Consider the following 10,468-nt stretch of genomic DNA (forward strand, 5'->3'; position numbering starts at 1 on the left):
GAATTGACCGAATAGGAAAAGAGGATCTTAAGAGAACTTAGGAATTACCAAAATATTTATGAAACCGATATCACCACACTCGAGTGCACCGAAACAATCCCATAATACCAAGTGGCAGACAATAAACTGAAAGAGAAGAAGAAGAAGAAGAAATGGTCGGCTCAAAGAAAAATGAAAGAAAGATTGAAATGACTTAGAGAGAAAAATAAAAGAGACTATATTCGGCTATCTTGAAAAGAAAAGAAACAGTAAAAAGAGTAAAGAAGAAGTTAAGAATGGGGAATTCGGCAAGTTAACAAGAATGTAACCTGAAGACAATGTCGACAAAAGTAAAAGAGTCCAAATGGTCACTTGTGAAAATGACGGTAAGGAGAAAAGAAACCAAAAATGTCAAAAGAACAAAACCCGAAATGTCAGAGAGGAAAATCGGCTACTACACACTTACAAATTGCTGAAAAAGCACAAAGTGAGTTCCCTAGCCGAATTTGCACAATCAAATTCCCCAATTCGGCTACAACTCTTCCTTTTTCCAACTCCACGATTTTCTCCCCTTATCTCTTCACCTTTTCCTCCTCCAAATCCCCAACAACCAACACCTTAGCCCATGATACTTTCCCCCTTTTACCAAGTCTACAACTACTCCATAGAGTCCGAATCCACCACAAAGACTTGCCACCCAAGTAGCAAAATAAAATCCCCTTGCTTACCATGGGATTCGAACTCCTGCTCTCACAATGCCCAGTCACGCCACTTGCCACCAAGCCACAAGATCTCTTGTGTCACAAAACAAACACAACTTAATATACGCCTTATAAGCTAACATCCAGGTTTCCAAAAGAGCAAAAATCAAAATTTTGTCAAAGGCCATACTTGAACCTAGGCTTCCTAAAACCCCCCCAAACATACACAGATTACTTGACCAACAAAGCAAACATGATATTTACATCAAAGTTTGCAAAAACAAAGACCCTAAATTTTGGGGACGTTACACACATCCAAACCATCATACTTTCACATGGCGTTCCACACCAATTTCATATTCATTCACCATGCTAAACCTACTTTCAGTTTACTCAATTATATCATAGCTTTGGTCATCCTTATTAGCCATGATTCATTCTCTTAGCACATGTGTCATTCATCACACATCTCCCCGCAAGCAATCTCATCAAGCATAAAACATTGCATGCATGCATAAGTAATTAGGGTTACACACCAAATGATCAATATGAACCATATCACATGGCCATATACAAAATGAATCAAATATTACCATAAGCCAATACATTTGGCTAAACCAATATGACATATAACAAAAAGACCAATCCCCTATACATGCCATACTCAAAATATTGAGACTAACTATACCTAAATATCCAGTTGATAGTGTGATCGAGCCTCCGACGTCCTTCGATTCCTGAGCTAGCTTGGCAATACTAAAGAAAATAAGAAAGAGAGGGGAGTAAGCATAAAGCTTAGTAATTTCACATGCAAATAAATAGCAACATAATAATATGTATAAATACCATTGACCTAACATAGTTTACTTATGTTTTATCATAAATTCCCAGGCAAAGCTTAATTTGTAAGCATAACTTACATGATTTCAATCTTACCAAAAGTTCATCACATAACGAGCTCATTCATGTGAGTTTATAGTACATACTTGTACCAACTCGTTACACATTGTCATGTTTCCACATCATTGACTTACTTATCGAATAACTCACAGGTTTACCCGTTGAACACCTGGAATACTATCTGATACAAGGAAAACTTGCACATAGTGCTTTAAACGTAGCCACATGCTACCTTACATCATAATCACACATTGCTCGCACTCGAGCTAATCATGAGCCTACTTACACAAGTTGACAATCATGACGTAACTACTCAGACTGCTCACACAAGTTGACAGGTACCCACAACAAATGCCGAGCTACCCAGTCATCGGTAGAACGTACGAGACTAGCACCCGGATTCACATAATCACATATACACATAATTTCATGAGCTTATAATTATATATTTCCTAGTGACATGTCACTTGTATCCTAAACTATTCCTAAGGTTCAAACGGGATTTTCTCGATGTCAAATCTTTGTTGAACTCGTTCACAAAGTCGTTCTCATCGTCTATTATGTCATTATACACTCATCATAATAACTAAACATAGAAATTCATACATTAATAAAGCATTAAAAACATAATTCAACATTGCATTATTTACATATGAACTTACCTCAGTACAAAATATGGGCAATTAATTCAATTTAGTCCAACCATTTTTCTTGATCTATAATAGCAAATTCAGGTCATTTAATCATCACATTGTTCAAAATAGTCCATAAATCATACTTTAGCAAACTTACACATTTCCCCCAAATTTTCACATAATTACAACTTAACCCCTAGGCTCGTAAAATGAAATGTGTTCATTCTTTGATACCCAAGCCTAGTCGAACTTATTTTAACTCATATCAGCCCACATTTTCTTTCAAATCAGATTTTTAACCACCTATTTCACCACTTTTACAAAAAATGTTTTTTTAGGTGTTTTCATGAAAAACTACTTAGTAATAGATGTTTATCATGCATCAAACTTCTATATTCCTCCATTAAACATCAAAATACAAGCATGTCACGCATGGGTCAAATTTCATACATGAACCCTAGCTCAAAATATGGCTAAAAATGGATAGATCATGTTTCAAAGACTTCAAAAATGCAAAGAACATAAAAAACGAGGCTAGGATTGACTTACTTTCAAGATTGAAAAGTTGAAAAACCCTAGCTATGGAGAGCTTGAGAATTTCGACTATGGCATGGAGAAGATGAACACAATTTTGACTTATTTTTCCCTTTGTATTCTTTTTTTAACCAAATGACAAAAAATGCCCTTGAGGCCTTTCTTTCAAAATTATCTTATTCATGTCCATTTTTGTCCATAATTATAGAAATTGGGAAAATTTCTATTTAAGGACCTATAATCAATAATCCATGGCAATTTCATGCCTAAAGCTTCTAGAACTCACATTTTGCAACTTTTGCAATTTAGTCCTAGATGTCAAATTGGACACTTTATTAATAGAATTTCTTTATGAAACCTTCACACAAGCATGCAATCATATCATAGAACCATGAGAATCATAAAATAATTATTTCTATTTCGAATTTGTGGTCCTGAAACCACTGTTGTGACTAGACCCTAATTTGGGATGTTACTATTTCCCTCTAGGGATTTTCGTGTTTACCTCGGTCTCCCATGTAGCCTCTTCAACCCCATGTCTTTGCCATAAAACTTTCACAAGGGAAATACTTTTGTTTCTCAATTGCTTAACTTCTTGGGCCAAAATCTTAATTGAGTCTTCGCCATAAGTAATATCCGGTCGAATCTCGACCTCTGTCAGTGAACTCACGTGCGAAGGACCGGATCGGTATCAGCGCAACATAGACACATGGAATACATCATGAATCTTTTCCAATTCGGATGGTAAGGCTAAACGATAGGTAACTCACCCTACTCTTTCAGTAATCTCATACGGTCCAATAAAGCGTAGGCTTAATTTGCCTTTCCTACCAAATCTCAAAACCTTTTTCCATGGAGACACTTTCAAAAATACTTTATCACTAACTTGAAACTCAATCTCTTTCCATTTCAAATTCGCATGCAATTTCTGTCAATCTGAAGTGGCTTTCAAACAATTTCGAATCACTTTTACCTTTTCTTCAATTTATTTAACCAAATCAACTCTATGAATCTGATTCTCCCTAAGTTCAGTCCAATACAAAGGCGTTCAGCACTTACGCCCATACAATGCCTCATAAGGCACCATTTTCAAACTTAACTGAAAATTGTTGTTGTAGGCAAATTCTATCAACGATAAATACGTTTCCCAATTACCTTGGAACTCAAGGACATAACACCACAACATATCTTCAAGAATTTGAATTACTTGCTCAGACTGACTGTCGGTCTGTGGATGCAAAGCAAAACTAAAATTCAATTTTGTACCTAAAGCCTCTTGTAACTTCTTCCAAAATCTCGAAATGAACCTCGGATCTCTATCCGATATAATCGATAAAGGCACTTCGTGTAACCTTACTATTTCAGAAATATACAACTCAGCTAGCTTGTCAAGTGAGTAGTCGATAAGTACTAGTATAAAATGAGCTGACTTTGTTAATCGATCAACCATGACCCATAGAACATCTTTCTTTCTTGGTTTCAAGGGCAAACCCGTCACTAAATCCATAGTAATATGATCCCATTTCCACTCAGGAACCATCACAAGCTGAAGTAAGCCTAAAGATACTTAGTGTTCAGCTTTCACTTGTTGACAAATCAGGCATCTCGAAATGACCTCAGAAATATCTCTTTTCAACTCGATTCATGGAACATTTTCGTACTACTCGGATGCATAGACAAACGACCACTACGGGCCTCAAGTAAAATCTTTTGATTCAACTCGGTATTCTTAGGAATACAAATCTTATTTCGGAACATTAAGCAACCATCGGAACTAATCCAAAAATTTGATTCCATGCCCGATTCACATTGGACTCTTTTAGCCTGCAAATCACTGTTGCTTTGCTGAGCTTTATAAATCTCTGGAAGAAACATCGGTCTAGCTTTCAACTCGGCTAGAATTGAACCATCATCTGCTAAGGCCAACTAAGTTTTCATAGCCCTTAAAGTAAATAATGACTTCCTACTCAAGGTATCGACGACCACGTTTGCCTTTCCTGGGTGGTAGTCAATCACTAGCTCGTAATCTTTTATCAACTCTAGCCACCTTCGTTGTCATAGGTTCAGGTCCTTTTTAGTCATCAAGTACTTCAGACTTTTATCATCAGTATACACACGACATTTCTCACCATACAAATGATGTCTCCAAACCTTCAAAGCAAACACTATGGTAGCCAATTCCAAATCGTGTGTTGGATAATTCTTCTCACACGGTTTCAGCTGCCTCAAGGCATAAGCGAGCACCTTGCCTTCTTGCATAAGCACACAACCCAATCCGTTCAAAGATGCATCACTATAAACCACAATTTTTTTTCCAGTTTAGGTTGTACTAAAATTAGAGCCTCGGTCAATAATACCTTTAGTTTCTCAAAACTCTTTTGGCATTTTTCCATTCATTCGAACTTAACATCTTTTTGTAATAATCTCGTCATTGGAGTAGCAATCATGGAGAATCCTTTCACAAACCGTCTTTAATAACTGACCAAACCTAGAAAGCTTCTGACCTCAGTTACATTCCTTGACAGTTTCCAATCAACAATAGCTGAAATCTTACTCAGGTCAACTCTAATACCATCACCAGAGACAATGTGGCCTAAAAACCCGACTTTTCGAAGCCAAAATTTGCTTTTACTGAACTTAGCAAACAACTGCTTGCCTCTCAAAGTTTGCAAAACCGTTCTCAAGTGTTTGGCATGCTAAGTCTCATCATGAGAATAAATCAGGATATCATCAATGAAAACAACCACAAATTTATCCATATATAGTTGGAAAATACGGTTCATTAAATCCATAAATACAGTAGTTGCATTCGTTAAACCAAACGGCATAACCAAAAATTCATAATGACCATACCTCGTCAGAAATACAGTCTTCGGTATGTCTGAAACTTTGACTCCCAACTGGTAGTAATCGGACCTCAAGTTTATCTTTGAAAATACTGTGGCTCCCTTCAATTGGTCAAACAAGTCATCAATTCTTGGTAAGGGGTACTTGTTCTTTATGGTTACCTTATTGACCTGTCGGTAGTCAATGCACAATCTCATCGAACCATCTTTCTTTTTCACAAATAGCACCGGTGCACCCACGGAGAATAACTAGGTCTCGCGAAACCTTTATCCGTTAACTCTTGTAACTGAACTTTCAAGTCATTTAACTCCGTCAAAGCCATCCTATACGGAACGATCGAAATAACTGCAGTACCCAAAACTAATTTGATGCCAAACTCAACTTCGCTAATTGGAGGCAATCTGGGCAACTCTTCCGAGAACACATCTGGATATTCACATACTACCGACACTGATTCAATTTTCAATTCAGACTCTTTTGTATTCAACACAAAGGAAAGATAAGCTTCATAACCTTTTCTTATACATTTTTGAGCACTCATAGAAGAAATCACTACAGGCAAGCTGTTCGATTCATCTGATTCAACCCGCAGGATATTACCACTTTCACATTTCAGTTCAATGATTTTCCTTCCATAATTTACTACTACATCATGCATGGTCAACCAATCTATACTAAGTATTATATCAAATTCATCAAACGGAAAAAGCATGAGATTAGCCAAAAAATAATGACTCCTGATCATTAAAAGGCAGTTCTTACATACTTTGTCAACTATCACATGCTTGCCTAGAGGGTTTGACACTTTTATAATAATTTTTTAGACTCAACAAGCATATTCATGCTAGACACCATTTTCACACAAACATACAAATGGGTAGATCTCGGATCAATCAAAGCAACAACGGAAGTATCATAGAGAGAAAAAGTACCCGTAATCACATCAGGGGATAAAACCTCTTCGGGAGCGCGAATGGCGTAAGTCCTCACAGGTGCTCTACCCTCGAGTCTTACAGCTGGTTTCTAGGTGCACTCTTACTACTCATTCTATTTCCTGGATTCTTCTATGGACTTCCTCTAGAAGTAGCATTGCCTGATCTTGTGCTCTGAAATTATTCCTTTTCAACTATCCCAGGACAATCCTTAATAAAATGATCGTGTGAAGCACACTTGAAACATGCCCGGCTATTCATCCAGCATTCATCAGGGTGACGTCTGCCACAATGTTGGCACTCAAGTCTATTAGGTTGAGTGTTACCCACACTCGCTATTGAAGTAGCTTGAGCCTTATGACCCGAATACTATTTCCCATGGTTTCTGATCGAAAACCCAGCTGAAACACTCGATCGAGTATTAAACTCTCTTGATTTCTTAGTTGAGGACTGAAATGATTTACCCATCTTTCTCTTCTTCGAATCTCGAGACTCTAACTTATATTTTCTCTTCTCTTTAGCCAAATCTTCAGTTTTACAAGCTCTCTTTACGAGCACAACAAATTCTCTCAGTTCAAAGACACCCACTAACAATCGAATGTCTTCGTTTAATCCATCTTCAAATCTTTTGCACATGATGGCCTTAGTCGATTAATATTCTCAAGCGTATTTGCTCAGCCTCACGAATTCACGTTCATATTCCATTATCGTCATTCGACTTTGTTTTAGCTCGAGGAATTCCTTCCTTTTCTAATCAATAAATATCTAGCTAATGTACTTCTTAAAAAATTCTTCTTGGAAGAATTCCCAATTAACTCTCTCCCTTGGTACCACCGACACAAGGGTGTTCCACCACTGATAGGCTGAGTCCCTCAGAAGGGACACAACACACTTCATGCATTCCTCCAGTGTACATGATAACTCATCAAACACCCTAATGGTAGTCTCGAGACAAAACTCTACCCTCTCAAGGTCATCATATTTACCAACTCGGAACTCTTTGGCTCCTTATTTCTGAATCTTATCAACTGGAGGTCTATTCAGTCTCACAAAGTCTATACCTTGGGGTGCTACACAGTTAGGTTGAGGAATAAGTGGGGGTGGAGAGGGTTGAGCATTTGGGTTCGTTCAAACGAACTCCTTGTACCAGGCATCCATCATATAAAGAAAGGCTTCCCTACCTCCTTCTCCTCGACTAACTGTAGGGGGTCTACTATCAGAAGGCGTTGCCCTTTTAGTGGGTGCAGGCGCGTTACTTTGAACATCATCCACCACTGCTCTGTCGGGATCCATTTACTATATGAAAACACATTTTAAAATCGTCAAGAGACGTCACACTATCATAATATATTTATGGCATGTTTAGCTAGACAAGTACACATGCTATGTTAGTCCAAGAATCAACTAAACCGTAACTTTGGTACCACTAAATGTAGTAGCCCTTACCCGTATCTGACACCGAGACAGGGTTCGAGGCATTACCAAACTTAAACGTAAACAAACACACACAAAATATGGTCACAAATTTCATCCAATTCGAAACCTTTTCAATCACATGCAATTTTTCCCTTTCAAGGCCCTACGAGGCTCAAGACATACACTAGGGCAGTGTGGGACTAAATTGAGAACTTTTGGAACCTTTTTAATACTTGGAAAATTTTATTTTTTGGAGAGTCACACACCCGTGTGTGTAGGCCATATGGTCACACACATCCGTATGGCTTGACACACACCCGTGTAACTCTCTGACTATGACGTCATCAAGCAAATAAGGTCACATGGCCAAGTCACACGCTCGTGTGCTTAGGCCGTGTGGCGAATTAAATTCCAAAAATTAAGTGAAGACTTCACACGACCTGGGCACACGCCCATGTCCTAAGGCTGTGCCCCTCACATGGCCGAGACCCACGATCGTGCCTCTACTCGTGTGTTTACTACTGGGCATTTTGTTTGCATTAATTATGGTGTAAGGGACACATGTCCAGATCAAACGCCCATGGGGCAGGCCGTGTGTCACATACGACTTAGACATACAGCCGTGTGCCTACCCATGTGGACAAATTTAAGGCCATTTTCCAAGACATTTGTCACCCTTAAATGCTCATTTACTCATTCATCTTAGATGGCATGCAACATAATATATTTAGTCACTCAAAAACTTATAGGCATGAATAATCCATGCCTTTGTAATGTCAACATATCACACATCCAAACCATCATATTTTCACATGGCATTCCATAACAATTTCATATTCATTCACCATGCTAAACCTACTTTCAATTTACTTAAGTATTCCATAGCTTTGGTCATCCTTATTAGCCATGATTCATTCTCTTAGCATATGTATCATTCATCACACATCTCATCCACAAGCAATCACATCAAGCATAAAACATTGCATGCATGCATAATTGATTAAGGTTACAACCCAAATGATCAATATGAACCATATCACAAGGCCATATATAAAATGAATCAAATATTACCATAAGCCAATACATTTGGCTAAACCAATATGACATATAACAAAAATACCAAGCCCCGATACATGTCATACTCAAAATACTGAGACTAAATATACCCAAATGTCCAGTTGATAGTGTGATCAAGCCTCCGGCGTCCTATGATTCCCGAGCTAGCTTGGCAATACTAAAAGAAAATAAGAAAGAGAGTGGAGTAAGCATAAAGCTTAGCAAGTTCACATGCAAATAAATAGCAACATAATCATATGTATAAATACCATTGACCTAACATAGTTAACTTATGTATTATCATAAATTCCTATGCATAGCTTACTTTGTAATCATAACTTACACAATTTCAATCTTACCAAAAGTTCATCACATTTTGAGATCATTCATATGAGTTTATTGTTCATACCTATACCAACTCATAACACATTTTCATGTTTCCACATCATTGACTTACTTATCGAATAACTGACAGGTTTACCCGTTGAACACTCGGAATACTATCGGATACACGAAAAACTTGCACATAGTGCTTCAAACGTAGCCACATGCTACCTCACATAATAATCACACATTGCTTGCTCTCGAGCTAATCATGGGCCTGCTCACACAAGCTGATAGTCAAGACGTAACTACTCGGGCTACTCACACAAGCTGATAGGTACCCGCAACACCATGACGAGCTACCCAGCCATCGGTAGAACGTACTAGACAAGCACCTAGATTCACATAATCACATATACACATAATTTCATGAGCTCATATAAAATAGTTCCTAGTGACATGTCACTTGTATATTAAACTATTCCTAAGGTTCAAATGGGATTTTCTCGATGTCGCATCTTTGTCAAACTCGTTCACAAAGTCGTTCTTATTGACCATTATGTCATTCATACACTCATCATAATAATTAAACATAGAAATTCATCCATTAATAAAGCATTAAAAACATAATTCAACATTGTATTATTTACATATGAACTTATCTCGTTACAAAATATGGGCAATTACTTTGATTTAGTCCATAATCTTGTTCTTTCCCCGGTCTAGGTACGGACACCCTTTTTTTATCTATAATAGCAAATTTAGCTCATTTAATCATCACATTGTTCAAAATAGTCCATAAATCATACTTTTGAAAAATTACACTTTTGCCGTCAAACTTTCACATAATTACAACTTAACCCCTAGGCTCATAAAATGAAATGTGTTCATTTTCTTTAATACCCAAGCCTAGCCGAACTTATATTATACTCATATCAACCCACATTTTCTTTCAAATCAGATTTTTAACCACTTATTTCACCACTTTTACAAATGATCCTTTTTAGGTGTTTTCATGAAAAACTACTTAGTAAAAGATGTTTATCATGCATCAAACTTCTATATTCCTCCATTAAACATCAAAATACAAACATGTCACACATGGGTCAAATTTCATACATGAACCCTAGCTCAAAATATGGCT

Source organism: Gossypium hirsutum, chromosome A02 (genome assembly GCF_007990345.1).
Source record: "Gossypium hirsutum isolate 1008001.06 chromosome A02, Gossypium_hirsutum_v2.1, whole genome shotgun sequence".
Lineage (NCBI taxonomy): Eukaryota > Viridiplantae > Streptophyta > Magnoliopsida > Malvales > Malvaceae > Gossypium > Gossypium hirsutum.